Source organism: Ammospiza nelsoni, chromosome 7 (assembly GCF_027579445.1).
Source record: "Ammospiza nelsoni isolate bAmmNel1 chromosome 7, bAmmNel1.pri, whole genome shotgun sequence".
NCBI lineage: Eukaryota > Metazoa > Chordata > Aves > Passeriformes > Passerellidae > Ammospiza > Ammospiza nelsoni.
The window spans coordinates 13660690-13679520 of record NC_080639.1 but is presented as its reverse complement, the minus strand read 5'-3'; positions in this window follow the sequence as shown (position 1 = coordinate 13679520).

The window sequence follows — 18831 nt, the reverse complement described above, 5'->3', positions numbered from 1 at the left end:
TTGATCTATTCACCTTAGAAAATAAATTCCTTCACCCTTAATTCCTTATTAATTTGAAAATGTACAAGCTTGCATTTAAACATTAGGAACTGATGGAAAATCTTGCACCTTTCACAGAATTGATGCTACCTTGTTGTTCTGCCTCAGGTATCCATGGTATGTCAGAGGAATGCAGCAGAGAACCAAAGTCTGACTTAATCTCTTTATCCTGCATTAATCTGAAACTCCAGAGAGAGACAACCCTGAGTTTGAGGCTCTCTGAATTCAGCATCAGTACTCTTGTTTACTAGAAGAAAAATGAGGGAGAAGCAAGTTATAGGTCGATGCACCTAATAAATGGTGCCACATAAATTAGGCTAAATTTCACACAACTTATTTTTAACTGACTCATTTCCTGAGAAGGATCTATTTTGTCAGGTCCTGCTCTTCTGTATGGTAAAAAGAAACACAAACCCATTAATGCTGAAGTGAAGTATTGTCTTTTTCCCAACTCTATTTTTAAACAAGTGAAAATTATTCCATCCAGCTGGAGAACTAAAGCAGGCTGAAAGTAGCATTGCTGCTTTGTTTGTCATATGTGTGTGCAGAGAAGATACAGCAATCTGATGGGAAGGCTGAGATCCTCACTGGGGAGCTGTACCTGGAGTCCACACATGTTGTTGACTGCAGAGCCCCTTTCTGTGGAGTTCCTTCTTACTCCCAACTCCCTAAGACCAAAGGAGAAGAAATTTGATTTGGATGTCAACCACAGTAAGTTGCCTTCATGGGTTGGCTGTGGTGAACCAGTCAACACTAATTATTGATGGGAACTGGTGTGTGATGTTTGCAAACACAAGTCTGCAGCTAGAGCAGATCAGAAAAAAACCCCCATGTCCTTTATTTCAGTCATGCTGGGAGAAGGCTCGCATCCCAGTCAAACTGTGCCTTGACCAGCTGATGTAGTGCACAGAGCTTTTCCCTGCCTGTGGTGTTTTTAAAGCCATGCTATGCATTGATGTGATCACAGAACATTTGAGCTCATGAACTCCTGTGTTGTAACTGTGATGAGGATAAACCTAAAGGAAGCATCTGCCCTTCATGCAAGGACAGCATAGCTACAGGTAGGAGCATCAGTGTTAGCATAATTAACCCTTTCTTTTATGCAAAGGAATTGAACCCCTACTGAAGTTGTGTCTGTGTGGAAGATAAAATCCTTGACCTTAAATGACTTGCACAAGGACCAAAAGGGAAACTGTCAGGCCGGGTTTTGGGAGCAGCCTGACTCCTGATCCTCTGCTGAAGTTGCTAGACCAAATGTCTCTGTCCATTCATGCTGAATGAATTCTCAGTCTGTGCTACATTTCCTCCTTTGAATAATAATTGTTAATGAAAAGGAAAATGAAAGAATAAGGTAATGACAGATAACACAGAGAAAACATTGAAAAGTGAAGAAAGAAATGTCTGGGAATAATAGCAATGCTGTTATTCCCCTGTTAATGATTCAAGAGCTTTCTGACTGCCATAGAAGCAAAAATGGTACTTGCTGCAGTCTATAGAGATTTGGGGGAATGCAGGGAAAATTTCAAAATTGGTCACTAATGGCCTCCATGTTTGTTCTCAAAAGATACCTCCCCTCCTGCAGGGGTGTGAGGTGGTCTCTGAGATACAGAATGCCCTTGGCAGGTTTAAATCTGTAGTTAATTAATCTGAAATCCTTCCTATCTGGACTTACTGGTTAAGAGAGCTTAATAAATTACTGAGACACCAATCTCAAAGAAAATAGGCAGAAGTCCCAATTATCAGGTTTATCTCTGCCAGGATTGCATGAATGTGCCCTTAGTATCTACTTTAGCTCCACATCTGCTGTTCTTTTCACCCAAACACAAATACTGGTGATTCTAGTAGCTCTTAAATCACTTTTTCCTTCAGACTGTGTGTTTTGTTGTAACTACATTCACCTCCCTTGCTCCCTCCCCTGTTTTGAGGTCAGTTGCCTGTGACAGATACTATGTTTATTTGGTATGTGCAGCTAACCACTTCTGATTTTAGAGAACATGGTTTTAATTAGTTCTCTTCCTCTCTGGTTGCTGAACAGAATTGGCCTTAGGTGGAATTTTTTAATTGTGCTATTGCTGTCTGTTACACAAACTGGAGTTCTGTTTCGTAGAGTAAATTTGAAACAAAAATGAGACTTTTTTTTGTAGCAGAATTCACAGGACTGGTCAAACTTTAAAAAGTAATGTGAGCAGCTTTTTCACATGTGTACAGTAATGTGCACAGAAGTTCAGGGAGATACTGGCTTTCCTTTCTGTTTATCTGGTTTCACTACTTTTTAAAAATATTTACTAAATTATCTGCTGACATATTTACATGATGTTGTGCAGTTGTGGTGCTGGAGTTGCCTATTTCTGCTCCCTCTTTAGGAACTGGTGTCTGGAGATATTTATGGGGAGCTCCAGGCTTTCCCTTCTCCCTTTTCTCAGTCACATCAGTTCTTGTTTGACTGACCTCTGAGTGATTCAGTTTGCTACTTTGTTGCAGGATTTTTATTATTACTACTACTCTTATTATTATTTTGTACCTTTTCTTTTGTTTGTTTTGCTGGGCTAGCTTGCAGCTGCTGTGAAACACCAGTTACTGGAGGACCTGACTATTGATTTCCTCTGCTGTGTAATACTTGGGAAAACAGCAGACTCTCAGCCAGTACAGGTGAGAGCAGTTCTCTACAACTTCATGGGCATTTGCCAGAGTATATCACATTGTTGGAAGGTTTTGGGTTTTTTTGTTTGTTTGTTTTTACCTAAGACCTTGCTCTAAGCTATTTAAATACACTCTGGAAAAAGCTATCTGTAGTTTGAATACACCAGCCCCTTATCTATACAGCCTCCAGAATCTCCTATCTCCAAGGCCGTGGTTTCCAAGATTTGGTAGGGTTCCTGTGAAGATAAATCACATCAGAGGCATGACCTTTATCCTTGGTGCTATTTAAATAGCTTACATATCTATTGACTTCATGCCTTGTGATTTCAGTTGCTGAAAAGTGAACACTAAAGAAAGGAAGAGTTGACCTACAGTGTATCAACTGAGTGATCTCTTCATTTATAAATCTCTACAAATACAGATGTTGTTTTTAAAAAAATTATCCCCCCAGCACTACTATGTTGTGGCTGGTTGCTCTTGAGAGGGAATCTGTGCTTCCATATGGAACCTAGCAAAAGAAGATACTGATTTCTGTTGTAGATGCTAAAGTTGTTGAGGGAAATATGAAGATAAAAACAAAACAACTGGGAACCTTCTTTGTCTGTGAATAAATATTCCCTAGTGGTTCTTAAGAAAAATCTTTAAATCATTTGCCTAGGTAGTTCTGCATCTTTGTGGGAATTTTCTGTTGGAAGAGAGGGTGAAGATAAAGAAAGTTATCTGCATTTCCCCATAAAGGGCAGTAGACCCAGTATATTACAGAAATCTACACTAAAGGGTCTCCTTGTGTTTCCTTCACTGCAGATGAAGGACTCCATGTCTTCTATATTTACAGTATGGTCCCATTTTCATTTAACTCTGCTCTGGAATAATCTATTAATAAAAAATCCCCTCTTTTTATATTGAAAGACCCTTGGGAAAACTATTTAATGTAAGCCAGTGTGATGCAATGCCTACTTGAGTTGGAGACAGTACAAAACTATAAGCAAAGACTGATTCACTCACTCACCAGCACTGAGGAGTTAACTCTGGCTGATTTACTGGACTGTTCAAAGATCAGAAACAACAAGGGCAGTGCTCAGCTGAGGCCTGGGGGTCAGTGTGAGGAATTTAAAAGATGCATCCTTTTCTTTGGACTTTGTTCCCCATAGGAATATTAACCATCTATTTAGACTGCATAAACTGGATTCTCTATTGTTCTTTACATTTTGAAAGTGCTAAATATCATTGTTCTGGTGACAGATATAACTCTGCAGAGGGATGATAGTGTTACAGGCTTGTGGGAAGACAGACTCAAGTCCTCTTCCTCCACAGTGTTTCTCATTCCTCTCACTCACATAAATGGTGCATACTCTTTTCTTCTGGTCAGCTCTCTCCAAAGACTGTCAAGTTTTCTGTGAAGATGATCAAGAGAGCCACAACGTACTATGAATTAGATTTAAGATATGAATTATTAGAAATAGTTCTCATAACTGCAAGTAATAAAAGTTAGCTCCTGTATGTGGCCTCAGAGCTGTCCTTTTCTGGGCTTTGGATGGCTGTGTAATGTCACCATGAACCATTAGCTGCAATTTTGCATGGCAAATACAGCTGCATTTCACTAGTGAGATGCTTTTATAGCCCAGGGTTTGTTTTTATTAATTTTTAAGTTCTTTGAATTAAATGGCATAGAAATTTCTATTATTCTAACATCTGTGCCTCCATGAGAGCTTGTGTAACCTGAAGGAGCTGTGCAACTTTAAACCAACTCCATAGCCTGTGTCTCTGTGAAAAAATGAAGAAATACATTTGTTATGTTTCTGTTGGTTCCACACTGCTGTTTGCATCATGCCTTCACTTTTCCATCAGCAGGGAAGGTCTCAACAAATTCTGTCAGTCTCTGGATACAGTAGGTTTTGGACAGTGTTGAAAAGTCTGAGGGATGGCCATGGTGGTACAGTTACAGATGAAAGAAAATATTCAGCTGGCACCCTGAGTCTCTCTTATGCTGACAAGGACATGAAAATGTTCCAGGCTTTCTGCCATTTCTTACCTAAGTATAGCTTATCCTTTTGATATTTATCCATTTTACCACTTGATCTGTTTGACCTTATGAAACTTTTCCAAGATATCTTTTCTTACCCCAGTTTCTTCTATAAATTCCCTTTCCAAAGCTGTTACCCTGAGATATGGTAAACTCTCCCAGCTTGAAAAGAAAATGTCTCTATTTTGTAATTTTGAAAGTGTTGTGTACCTTTGTGGTGCTGTAGAATAATTAGTGTGAATAACATGGGAGTTTTTCTGGGACATAGACTTTAAGCCTTATATTCAGACTGTGTTGGGGTGGGAAGCAGATTGCAGAGAAGTAACAATCTGCTGGCTATTGCTTACATAGAGCAATCCTCACTATTTCTTGTGATGGTCTGAAAGAAGCTGAATTGGAAATCATTACGTGGAGGTGTAGCTTGTTTGGATGTATAGCTTGTTCAGATTGACTGGCAGCCATGTGTAAAACGGGCCCAGGGCTGAAACAGCAAAATTGTTGCAGAGCAGGATTGAGCTGGGTTGGCACTGAGGTGTGGGAAGCTCATTTAATGCAAGTTGTAGCTGGTGGTATCAGTGCTTTCCTTTCATGAATGCAGAGTTTAACTTTGCTGCCAGCCTGGCAACATCCCACTGGGATAATGTAATGCAGCTGCAAGATTATTTTGGCTCTGTGCTAAACTCCTTCCCATGCCTTTTTTTAATAGTCTGTCTCCTGCCTTTCCCCATTCAGTCATAAAACCTTTCCTAACATTTGTTCTACTTTTAAGAGCTAGTAAGGGCATGGCAGTTGATAACAGAGCCAACACCCTTCCATAAAAATGCACTTTTCAGCAGTGAAATCTGCTACCTGTTGGGGAATTTCAAGAGTTGATGCTGTGTTTTGGTTTGTCCTCTTTGCTAGCTGTCCCTCGTATCACAAGGTTGGCTAACATGCAGTCTTTGTATTTCTGTAACTATTTAAAAACTGGGCTGAGACTTTGAAATGGAGTAACAATCTAGCTTGCCTGAGTCTTGATCCACTGAAAGTGATATGAAAAGGCCTGAGATCCACTCTTAGGAAACAAGGCATTTTCAGATTATTGGTCCTTGTATAAGAATCAGGGCCAAGTTTGGCTCTCTAGATACTTGACACGTAGTCTCGAGTGTTGGTTTAACCTTGTTGTCACAATTATTTTGTAACAAAAGCAATTATTGATGTTTTAAGTCATGTATCAGTTGCGGTAGAATGAGATTTGTTGTTTTAATCATAACTAAAAGAGGCTCAATTTCTATTGTCAGCTTTCTAGTTCTTACCTATCAATGCAAAGAATTTGAGATTATGTTTAAGCTTCTTACTTCTTTCATAGTGTTAAACCCAGCTTTTAAAATCAGGATAAGGCTCTCTTTCAAGAGAATGAGGAAATGATCAGAATCGGGGTAAGGCAAAGGTAGCTAATTCCACTCTGCCTTTGATTGCATTCTTGTTCAGAACCTGCAACAAAAACTCTCCCAACCCATCCTTTCTCATGTGATTATTTTCTTCTGGAATTTGACCTTTAAATAAAAATTTAAATAATTTTGATTTCTTGTGTGGAAACCACAAATATGGAGGAATGTCAGCTGTAGCAGTGACAAATGTTAGTGTCTTCAGGGGCTGAAACAATGGACCAGGGTGGTGAAAACTCTCCTTCTGCTTAGTTAATTCCTTACTTTTTAATGGCACGAGAGGGGGCCAGGTAAAACTTTCAAAGAACGCCAACTGACCTCAGAGGGAAGGGACACTGCTTTTGTGTATCTGCCCTTTTTTCTTCGCAAGAAGGTGATGACTTCAGTTGCATTAGTAAGAACCATTTCACTCTACAGCCAATGCGGTACATTGATCCAGTTTGTCTTCTAAAGTTCTTTCTCTGTCCTTGTCCTGACAGACCATTCTCGTAAAGGGAGATCTCTTTCTGCCGCTTCTGGTGCCATTGTTCGGAGTCCCTCGTCAACCTGCGATTAAGACCTGCAAAAGATCTGGGAGAATTTCTTTGTCTTGGTTTTTCGGAAGTCATCCGAGGCACTCACAGGCAGGCGCTGTTCTTTTCCCTGTGCCTTCCTGCTCTAGCCGCTGTGGGGATCAGGAGGAGACGGATCAGACATGGACACCCTGGCTGAGTTAAAATAAACCCTTCGGAGAAAGAAATTTAGATATACAATAATTTTTCAGGTTTTCAAAAAATACTGACCGGCCTGCTTCTAAATGCAAGCTCAGTTGTCTCAGTGTCCTTAGGATTGAATGTTGGAAATCCAGCTTTTGATTTGTGCTTTTAAAAAAGGTTTGCCCCTGCTGTCTTGACAGCGTGGAGTAGGAGAGCAGCAAGAGGTTTTCAAAAGATGTGTATTGAAAATGAGCGGTCAGCCTCTGGAGGGTGCCGGGGTGCAGTCACCAGTATGTAAAGGCAGACATCTGTAGGATGCTTTGGGTTCCAGAGATATTTTTATGAATGAAAGGTGCTGATGACTGGAATGCATGCTGAAATAGGCAGTGCTAATGGAGTCTCTATATCTCCTTATCTTCACTCGTAAATCTGCCCCCGAAGATAGATGTTTAATAACATTCCAATTTGGTTGTACTTGCTAAAAGTGATTGAACTAATGACCCATAATCCAATAGATCCATTTGTAGTGAATTCTTCAATCCTTTGCTGCTGATTTAGCGGGATGTCTGCTTAATTTACCACATTTCACTGTTGCAGCACTGGCTCACTGATCAAACCAAATTATTTACCTGGCACTGAATGTAGTCCACCTTTCAGTTTCAAAAGGGCAACAATTTCTTTGTATGTATAAAATATAACCTCACATGTTTCTGGGAATCAGTCAATGTGTGTGTGAGAGGCAGAAATTTGAGTAGCTGTTTTGTTATGCTTTGGTCAGATGACAAATGTATGTGGTAGTACTGCATGCACAAACTTCTGATCCAAATGCTTGTGAATATGGGTCTGAAATTTCCTTTGGTCAGTAATACCTCTGCACTCAACTTTTTCCTGCAAACATTAGAGAAAGGTGGAACTATGGCTAAAGTAAATTCGTATCACACTTCAAACAAATACCTGTAGAATTCTATTTGGCAAATGAAGTGCTCCTAATCACTTCAGTGGGAATCTGTCTGGTTTAAGGAATGCAGTATCTTGACCTAAGACCCCTGCTAACACTTACTAATGAGACCCACTGAACCATATGGGACTACTCATGCACATGATTAATTTTATGGACAACTCCAGGATAGCCCTTTGCAGTCATCGATTTTTGATTGCAATGTAACAAACTTAAATATTAGGCTAGAGTGACAGGGACCTCTGTTATGTTTTCCTGCTGCTGTGCTGAGGATGATCTTTTCCTTCTAATCTAACTCTTGTAGAGAGATGTTGCTTCCATAAATCCTGAAAAATCTTCCAGTAGCTATTTACTCACACGTTCTCTGTTAGATTTAAACCACTAGTCTTCATTCCAGGAACTTCCTGTAAAAGAACCAAAAAACCCCAAAAAAACAACAACAAAAAAAGCCCCCCACCCTTCTGCTGTCCGTCAATTATTTGCTTTGTTGCAAAATTCTGCAGTTCAGAGTAATGATGGTTGGAGTGGGTGAAACTGTGTGGGGAGAGAAATAACTATTTTTATGAGATAATTTTCTTAAGACTGCTTTCTTTTCAAGCATTGCTTGTAAGCTTGATGTGTTTTGTTGCCAACTCTTTATATAAGAACTGTGTTGAGGCAACTGATCCTGATACCTCAGCTTGTATTGTCAGTTTTGCAGCCTTGCCAGTAGCAACACCTCACTGAAGACCTGGACCGAACAGTGACTGGTAGAAATAATCTTCCCCCATTACTAAGTAGACTTTAATTTAGTAGATTGGGAGACCAAGTGAAGCTCCAGGATGGACACAGCAAAACAGTGAGAGGAAAAAAGATTCCCTTCACAGCCTGAGTTCTGTCCTGCACTTAGGGTGATAATGCATGATGCATTGGAAAGTTTGCAGCAAAACTGAAGTGTTTCATATGCTTGATTTCAAAGGCTTCACTACATACACTTTTTAAAAAAATTGTGAGTATGTAAAGCAAGCCCAAGGCAAGAAAGAGAAGTAGCCTAAACAGACAATATTGCTCTTCTATCCCCTTTTTTATCCTTGTGGTGAATTAGACAAGTTTTCACCTTCTAATCATTGTGTAGGATCATGCACAACTTCCACCATAAGCATTCTTGCTTAAACGTTTGTCTTAAGGTCCATTTTCCTGCCCACTATCCTTCATACCTGTCTCTGTTTAACCTGGCTAGTTATGATCCACAAACCTGATTAGGAAAAACCTGCTTCCTCAGTTGAGAGTCAGTGGTTGTTGTATCCCATGTTGTCAGGACAGGCTCTTAATGCAAGTTCACTGAAATTTCATTTTCTCCTCAATGTGACAGGGCAGAGTCTAATCTAGATGATCTGCACAAACTACAAAGGGTGTATATAGGGGGATTGACCAGCGTATTGTTGGAAAAAATAAATCCAAGTTTCTGCAGGAGAAAATCTATAGGGAATAGCTGGTTGGCCTATTAGACTGACTGATATAACTGGGAGGAAAGAGAATAGATAAGCTTTTGGACCTGCAAGCCCTTTTCCAGGTCTCCTGATTAACAATCAGGTTATTGAAATTTTTGTTTATGTTTTCTGATAAATGCTTTATGTGTTGCTTCATACTGAAGGAGATGTGGCTTGTACCTTATTACTCATTTCTTCTGTCAAAGCGATTTCATGTGAATATCTGTGAAGATTGGATCCAGTTTAAAAAGGTAGTTCAAAGCCTTCTACAGTGAAATTGAGAGCATCATGATCAAGGCCTATATAATTGTGAGTTTTAGTAGCATTATTGTTTAAAAATCAAATTACAAATGCAGTAAGCAAGCAAGCTAGACTGGCTAGGCTGATAGCCCCAGAAGCATAAATTAATTTGTTTTCTCCCCCCCAGCTGGAGGCCAGCATAATCAGTGCCAGGTCCCAGGTACAGAAATCTACTAATATGCAATAATACCTGGAGATAGGATAGGGTCAATGTGGATCTTGGGCTGCTGTGATGAAACAGTGGCAGAGCCAGTTGTGTGTTGGTAGGCTCAAGGGTGAGACTGGCCAGGGTCCAGGTAAGTTCACTCTGTGAAATAAAGATAATGGCTTGGAACTCTTTGGAGGGTCTGCCCCCTCTCTCCTGTGTGAGCAGGCAATGCCAGGGGTAGGTTACATTCTCTGTGTTTCTTTTAGAGGACTCTCTGAACTGAGAGATTTGGTATTCAGCTGAGGGAAAGCCGCTGTCTCCAGCTGTCTCAGTGTGCTTACACAGGTGGGCTCCATAGCTAAAGCGTGAGCTGCACCCAGAGCAGGGTCACAGTCACAAACTCCTGTGGCAATGACTCAGAACTCTAGCTGGCCAATTTTAATGTGACAGTCCATGAAGGAGAGCTTACCCTTCCCCTTTTGCCTGAGTCCTCTTAATTCTCAAATTCTTGCATAAACTCACTTAGTGCATCTTGTGTGATAATCTTCAAGTGCTGCTGTGAAGGTCAGGAATAACTTGAGAGCTCTGTGTGTTGTCTGCTTACTAGTGAGTAGCTTGCCAAAGCTGTCCAGACTTTTAAGGAGGCAGTGGTGAAGCTTTTTAGCTCTAAACAGAATGATGTATGATGTTTCTTTATAATACATAGTTAAAATAACCTCAATTTTGATTTTGTGCCTTTTCAAGCATCTATACCTTTTCTGCAATCTGCTAGCGTGAGTAAGAAATGCAAAATGATCATATAAGAAGTCTGCTCTAATTATAACTATATTTTTGTTCATTTAAAGCACTGTTCTAGTCACCTTGAAATTTCCCTCCAGAGAATGGCTGCTAAAAATTTCATGTGCTTTCACTCTAAAATACTGGATTGCCCTGTAGCTGATTATCCTGTAAGAGTAAATAGAAAGACTTTGCTTTATATGTGGTACAATGAGGAAATTCTTGATATTCTTGTAGACCAGTTGCATTAACATTTTTGCAGTAAGAGGGCAACTTGGTATCTGTGACCTCTTGACTCTTACTTGTTTTTAAAAAATGCCTTCAAAAATCCCTTGTGAATCTCTTGGTTAGAATGGAAGAAAAAAAACTTCCACTGTTCTTTAGTAGAGACTGCTTCTGAATACTTAAAAGCTGTAAATAAAATTGGAAATTGGAACAGCTTTCTTATTCCTGCTTGGAAGAAAATCTATGTTCAGACTGTGATTAACCTGCAAGCCAGTTGTTTTATGTTGACTCTAGTTTACTCTGTTATTCCATGACAAATCTGTTAGGATTTTTCCCCCTCAAACAAAGTTTTGATGCAGTTTGACATAAAATTCAGATACTTTTTTGCACATATATAGAATAACTAAACCATAAGCACATAATTGCAAATACAAAATCATTATCTCGGGAATGGACATCCCTCTGTAGAGTTGACAGGTGTGGTATCTGAAGGCAGAAAGCACTATCTGTGCAGTCTCCTTGACTTCTGAGGTCCATCCAAGAGCCTTCAGTGCTGGGACCATTGCAGGAAGGCTTTAATTTTTAAGGAACTTTTCTCTAAAGGAGGTGTTCTTGCTTTTTCAGGTGCTTTGAGTCCTGCAGAAACTGAGTGGCTTCTTGCTGCAGAGTAGAATATGGAGAGTACTGAAAGCTGCCTGTGGTGTGATATGGCTGAGATCTGTGTACACATACAGGAGGTAAACTGTGATGATACCAGGCACCTCAGGGGACTGGTAAAAAGATGATGATACTTGAACTGTGAGCAAACCTGCATCAGGTGGCTTTCCTCTGCATCACAGAGTGAAAGAGAAGAGACCATAGAGAAGAGTTTTTTGCAGGGAAAGTCTGCTTTGATGACCAAAGGACAAAATTTGTCTGAATGACAAATGTGTGTCAGAAATGTGCAATGTCTTCCTGTGGTGTTTGGGTGCTAGACTCTGATCTGTGTAGTCTGAAGGGAATGATGCAAATGTGTAATTAAGAGGACAGAAACAGCTAAACTATTTCAGTCCCACAAAGAGATGAGTGGACTTCAGATGTTGCTTAGATAAATGCATTTCAAAGAGGAGGTGGTGCAGAGGCTTCAAAAGGTCTCCCAAGGACCATCTGAGAGAACTCCTCACCTTCCTGCACTAGTGGCAGTTTTACCATTGGGTTCACAAGGCCGGAATTTTGCCCTGGGAGTTAAGATCAGATAAATCTGTGTTATGGTAAACAATCTCAAAGCAGAGCTTGGAGCTTTTTCTACAGTCTTTAGCTACAGTACCTATGGTAACTTGAAATGAAGGACATGTGTTCAGTTAGTGATAACTGCTGCAAGAAAAACCATATCCAGCTTTTTCTTGCTCCCCAAACATGATCATCATGACTTAGATTTAAATAATAATTATTCTGATGAGAAAATAGGATAATAAGGTAGTAATAATAATAATGAGAAAATGCTGCCTTGTGCTTTATACTGCTGTGTACTTTAGCTATTACCGAGCTTTCAAGTTTATCTTCTCTGGTTTTGGTGAGAATGCTTGTGGGGTTTTTATACTTGTGCTCAAAAGGATTGAATTTATGAGATAGTTTGACCAGCATGTTAAATTTTGAACCTGGGAACAAACATTTCTGGAAACAAAAAATATGATCAATGTTGATCGTAGAGTTCCAGGGTACATGCACTGTAGACTATCCATTTTTAAATAATTACATTTTAACATAGTTATTGAAAAGGTTTTAAGATTTTAAGATATTATTTAATTGACAAATAGTACAATAAGAAAATTATTCTTGTACAAGAAGAGGAAATTATTCTCTCTTGGAACAAAGAGAGAAGTTCTCCTTTCTAGAAAAATCTGATAATGAAGAAAAGATGTGCACTATACACAACTCTTAAAGTATTTCAGTCACTTATTTGTATATTATCACATTTTACCTCACTAAATATTAATGTTAAAATTCTTAATTTTAATTTATTATGGGAATGCTGATTTCCATATTTGTTATTTGTTGATATACTAATTTAATTTGGGGGAAAGATCTGAAATGTACTTCAACATTTTCAAATACAACTTAAAGAATAAAAAGCATTCAAAAATTATGTAAATTGATTTCTGTTATAAATGTTGGGTCCGTGAACACTTCATATACCTGGAGTGGTTTTTGGCTGTTAAAGAACTCACAGTAGTACTGCTTATAACTGAAAACTAGTGAAAATTGGGGTTTGTGTCTTGTAATTTTTTCAACACCTAAACCCTCTTCTGTTGTAATGCATTATTCCAACAGTAAACACAGGAAAAAAATGTAGAACACTTTCTCACAAAACTGAAATGTGTTTGCGTTGTGGAGTAGACACCTGATGTCATTTGATGAATTGTCCCCTTTTGAAGGGGCAATTTTTTTTTTATTAGTGTATCTCATGCTGTACCTGTGGAAGATCCCTCAAATTTAGTTGAGTATAAGACTTTGAGAAATTTCCATTTCTGTTTGTAAATGTGAGCTGGAGAAAATCCATTAACTGCTTTCCTATATCTTTTGTCTTTGTTTTGCCAGGGTTGTATCTTCTGGAAGGCTGCTTTCCCCAGCCCCACTGTTACTATTCAATATGCACGTGAGACTTGAAAATTCGTAAGTTACAGTTTAATGCACTTCTAAAAGATGTTTCTTAGCAAATGTTAAGATGATGGTGCTTCTTATTTTTTCATTGCAGAGCATCAAGAGTCTAACCCAATTTCCACTACAGTCCAGAGTACTTTTCTACTTGGGATTACATCCCAGTAGTTTAAGAGGGCACACCCTATTATGGTTTATTGCTGTAGTTTAAAAATATTTGAATGCTTGTAGGATCTTGACTCTTATAGCCAGGCATCTGAAAAAGATCAGTCTCTTTTTTTTATTATCTCAAACAACATTCTGCAGCCCTAATTCTGGCTGCAAAATAACATTCATGCTTAATAATTTTAGACAATGTCAGTTATCTTCAGCTGTAATTATGGTTCAAAATGGTTTAAATAGTGGCAGAGGTATTACTTTGGCAAATACCTATCCTCCAAGCCTTATTTTTAGAAGAAATAGATAATGCTGTTTACATTCACATATTTTTAAAGTGTCATGTATGTGACATTTCTTACTGAAGGGGACACTTTTAACAGTGCTAGAATTTGTTTTCCTGTTCATTTAAGTGAGTTGTTTGACATGTTACATTGTCTCTTCCTAAAATAAATGTTTTGCTCAAGTGTTCTGCTAAAAAGATATTGCTGTGAGGTTTCTAGGGCTGTTTTTTTTTGCCTGTTTGTAAGCTATATTAGTAAGGCTTGGTATTTTTGGTAATACAGTTTTAACTTGGAATATAACATCTAGCAACAAAAAGGTATGTATTGTGATCTGAACAAGTTCTTTCCCCCAGATACAGTTAGAGTGTGTTTTCATCCTGTGCAGCCTAGAAGATGGCTGATAGTATGCTGAGAGATGTGGGTAAAGAGGCTGTCAGTGCATTTGCCTGTCATGAGCCTGCCTTCATTTATGCAACAGAAATTAACTGAGATGCTTTCTCATGCTTAGAGTGAGAAGAGCATCTATTCTCTCCCTCTGAATTCCTTTGAAAGAATTTGAAGTCTGAAGGACACCTCATTGTATTCAGAAAAGCATTCTGTGATTAACTGATCTGTAGCTCATACAAGGCCCTCGTATCAAATACAGAAGGTGTACAGTTGTTCTTTGCTTCTGAAACCCACTGCAAGAGACTGTAGGAGAATAATTATTTGTCAAGATGTTGCTGCTTGCAGGTAAAGGTTGTCTTCAGCAGAGCCCAAGGAAAGCAATATTGCTTTACTTTGACTCCAGTTCTTCTCTGCATGTGGGGCCAGGCCTCTAGAGCAAGACTGACTGAGAGGCAGAAAGTTCATGAGCAAAAGTGTTTCCCTTCTGTATGGAATAAGAAAAATTAAGCAAAGTTGGTCCTTCATAGGCACATATACCCACGTAACACAGAAGAATGTACAGAAATCATATAGAAGTTGTGAAAATTTTGACTGTCACTGACTGTAGAACTTTCTTGGAATCATCAAAAATGGTCTTGTAAGAAACTTCAGTTAAAACAGACTTTGTGGCTGCCAGCTTTGCACATTGACGGGGAAGTAACAAAGAACAGCTTGTTACATTGCACCATTTCCCCTACCCCACTGAGTTTTTCCCCCTGTATCATTTGTGTGTGGAACATGAACTGTGTGTGTAACTGCAGGCATAATTTGACTTTGAGATCTTCACCACTGCAAGTGATACATGAAAAGTGAAGGTCACAGTTGATGTTCAGGTACCAAACTAAGTAACTGATAAAGTTTGAAAAACACAGTTAGAGAAAACAGTTTTTGGTGGCATGTGGCTTTGCTATATGAACTGCCCTGTCTCTTCCTGTTAAAACTCAGAACAAACTCTTTTACCAGTGCAAGGAGGCAACACAGAGTATGTGTCAGTACAGTGGCAGGATAATGCAAAATACCAGGAAAAGAAAGGAGGGAAAATGTTGTTTTCCTCAGTGACTTATTCCCTTTCTTGCCAAGATTTGCCAAACCCTGCACATCAAGCATTAGATATACAATCGACCCTGTGCCAGAGTTTTACATACTTTGCAGTAAATGTGGCGGCTTTTACCAGCCCTGCTTTCGTCCATTATATGGCTGAAAGCCCTGCCGGCTTCCTGCTTCTCAGGCAATACCCTCACTTCCACATCAAATGTGCCAGGTATTCTACCTGCCACGTGACAGCCTGTAGCAATGGATCTGTTTATGGGCTTGCTGTGTGCAAGATGCTGTCATCTGTCCCTCAGGCAGTTCTGTGTCTTTGGGTTCTGATTGGGAGGGGGTCCAGCACTGAGCTGGGGGCTGGGGTACTCTGCCTTGTGCACTGGACAGAAGGGAAAACTCAAACCCATGGCTGGATGCCCTACAACTGTGCTAATGGGAATATTGGAATACAAAAAGGTGTGTATATATGGGGTATATAAAGGAGTACTAATCCTCTTGGGTTTCCTGCTCTTTCAGTAGCATCTGGCCCATGTGAACTTACAGAAATAAGTCCCCACTCTGTTCCCCTCTGCATACAAGTAAAAAAAAATTAGTTCCTAAAGTTGCCAGGACTCCTACTAAAAGTATCACACTAATCTCCATAGCTTTAAGAAAAGGAGTAATTATAGATTCCTTTCATAGGATAAAGATACTGCGATGGCTTTACTTTTTGCTCTTCCAGGAGGGCACTGTCTGCAATCCCTTTGGGGACAGCTTTGGGAGTGCTGTCTGGAAGGATATTACTGCTGCTGGGACCTTTAACACTGGGCCTGCTCTCCTGGCATTCCAGGTCTTTCCTTGGGCTGTAGGTGGTAGGAGACCTAATGCTAGAATGGTTATTTTTGGGTGTATATCTCATCATCTTCAGCAGAAAGGACACAGCATAGAAAATAGAGAAATGCTGCATAAAATGGATACACTTCTTAACAGGAAAACCACTAAAACTAATAGTGCAACGAAGGTCTTTAGAAACCAATAAATATGTAAAGTAACTTGGGATTTCCACATAGCTAATCTCTATCTGTGGCTATCTCATCAATCTCTACTTTTGCAGGCATTTGCAGATGGGGCTTTTTCTTTAACAATTAATGATCTGAAAAGATGAGCAATTATAGTAACTTAGTAGAAATTCAAATAGTGTTTGTTAAACAAAAGTAACAATTGTGGTATTACTGCAAAATTGAACTCATGGATCTGGATTTATGGGAGCATGTAGAAGGATATTTTTTATAGTATCCTTTAGAGAATGATAATAGACACGATGTTTTTCCTTTGCTCTTAGAAATAAGAACTGCTCTGTCTTATATTCCACTGGGTAACGTGTGCACTGGTGAATACTGAATTTTTAATGTCGATCACTAACTTACCAAAACAATCTCTGTTTTACTGACCTTAGTACTTGTGAAGTATTAGGTGCACAACCACTCTTACCGTTCTTATATGGCTATTCTCAGTCAGGGCTTAATTTCCAGAAACAAGTTTTTTGCTTTTATATAAGTTTTAATGAGGCAGTATTAATTGCTAGGGTTTTCCACTTAGTTTTTATAGAAAATCTATGTGGATTTCAGTCACCTAAATAGTTGTATAGGAGCACAAACACATTTGAAATGGCCTTAAATGAGTTAATTTGAATGGTGTAAATAGTTTTGCTTGTGATTTATCTTTCCTAAAAGCTGTAAAATGCATGTAATTGAGTTGCTGAGGGATGCTGTGCCATTCAATAGGGCACATACAGAGCACTTGCCCTTCTGGCTTAGTTCCTGGTCAGTTTGTGCATTCTGTCCACTGAAACTTCCCCTGACGTCTTTGGTACAGTGCAGCATCAAAAGCATGTGCAATGCCTTTCACATCTTACAGAAATGTGTACAATTCAACAAACATTTGAAAGCATTACATGTACAAAAAGTCTTATTTTTTAGATGTGTTTAGTGTCTTGAGTCTTCGGAAGCGTTGGTATCAACTAATGCTGCAGCAGAGATGGTAATTAGATTTTGCTGTCATCTGAACAGTAATTGATAGTTATTTTAGACTCTCTGATGTGCTTGCAATCAGATGCCATTTGCTGAGGGATGACATTAAATCTGTTAGATTTATAACTGAAAATAAATCTGTGTGACTAATATTAGGCAAAGACAATCTCTTTGATGTAGGCTGATTCTTGTCATGCTGGTGTTCATCCTTTCTCCCACCTTCCTCTCCTCCAGAGCCTTGATTGCCTGTTGGGGACCAGGTGAAGCTACCTTGGTGTATGCCTGGACATCCTCCAGTGGCCATCTGGTGCTGCTTAGCTGGACCTTCTGGCCCAGAAATGAGATCAGCACTTTCTCATGGCCGCTGGTCTTTGGCTTGTATGTGTAACAGAGAGCTCCAGAAGCAAAAGATATGAGAACAAGTCAGAGCCTTTGTGCTTCGCTCCCTTAACCAGTTTCTTAGAAAAAATAATTTCTAAATGTCTGTGTTCTAAATGAGGTTCTTCTGCTGGATTTCTTAGGTGACACTGTAAACTCATTGATTATGCTGATGATTATAATAACCATTGTCATACTACAGTATTTTTATTATGTTTTCTGGACCTTCCTTTTCTTCTAATATGTCAAAATATTTAAGAAAGCAGCTGTGAATTTCCTTTTTGTTCATCTGGTGTGCTTTTTCTGGGAGTAGATGTCATTAGGCTCATGCCAATTATTCCTCTTGAATGAGAAGTGTGCTTGAGCATACAGGCAGATGAGGACAGTGGTCATTACCCAGGGAAGGAAAAGCACAAAGACTTAAATACTCTGACCTGTGTTGTAGCTACAGGTTGAGAAACTGCCTCCTGATGGTCCCCTGTAGTTCCAAAACTCTGTGAAAGCACAGGCAGTAGGAGTGGGGAAACTGAGGAGGCCAGGAGATGAACTCAAGGCAAAAATAGGACTGCAGTATGCATGGAAAATCTCTCTTGCTCTGTTTCCAGTTGGCAAACTGCTGATTGTGGTTTGTTGGAGTGGTTTTTTTTTGTTTGTTTGGTTTTTTGTTTTTGCTTTTTGGGTTTTTTTGAATGGTATCTGTGGTCCAATTTTTACATTTAAGGTAGATATACTGGGAAAAGTCATTGACTTTTCAAGTAAGTTACAAGATGAATAGTTGCTAAATTTTGCATTATAAAGGGAAAACATTTAAGCATAAAATAGTGATTACTGAGGAAAAGCTTTAAATAAGCTTTCCCGAGGTATTTCTATTTTCTTATTCACAAAAAAAGGTAAAAAGCCCCATGCATCCTTAGTAATATATCCCAAAAGCTGTCAAGGTATCTATATAAAACTAATTTAAATCTAAAGCAACTTGTTTAAAAAAAAACCAACCAAACAAAAAAACCTCTGGCAAACTCCAAATATAATACTACCAGATGTGGAACTCAAATGATGGGCTTATTTATCTGGAGAAGGAGTTGAGATGCAGATCTAGAATCACAGAATTGTTTAGATAAGAAAACTCAGGTTGGACCTTTGAGATCGTTGAGTGCAACCATTAACCCAGCACTGATGAGTTCCCCACTAGACCATGT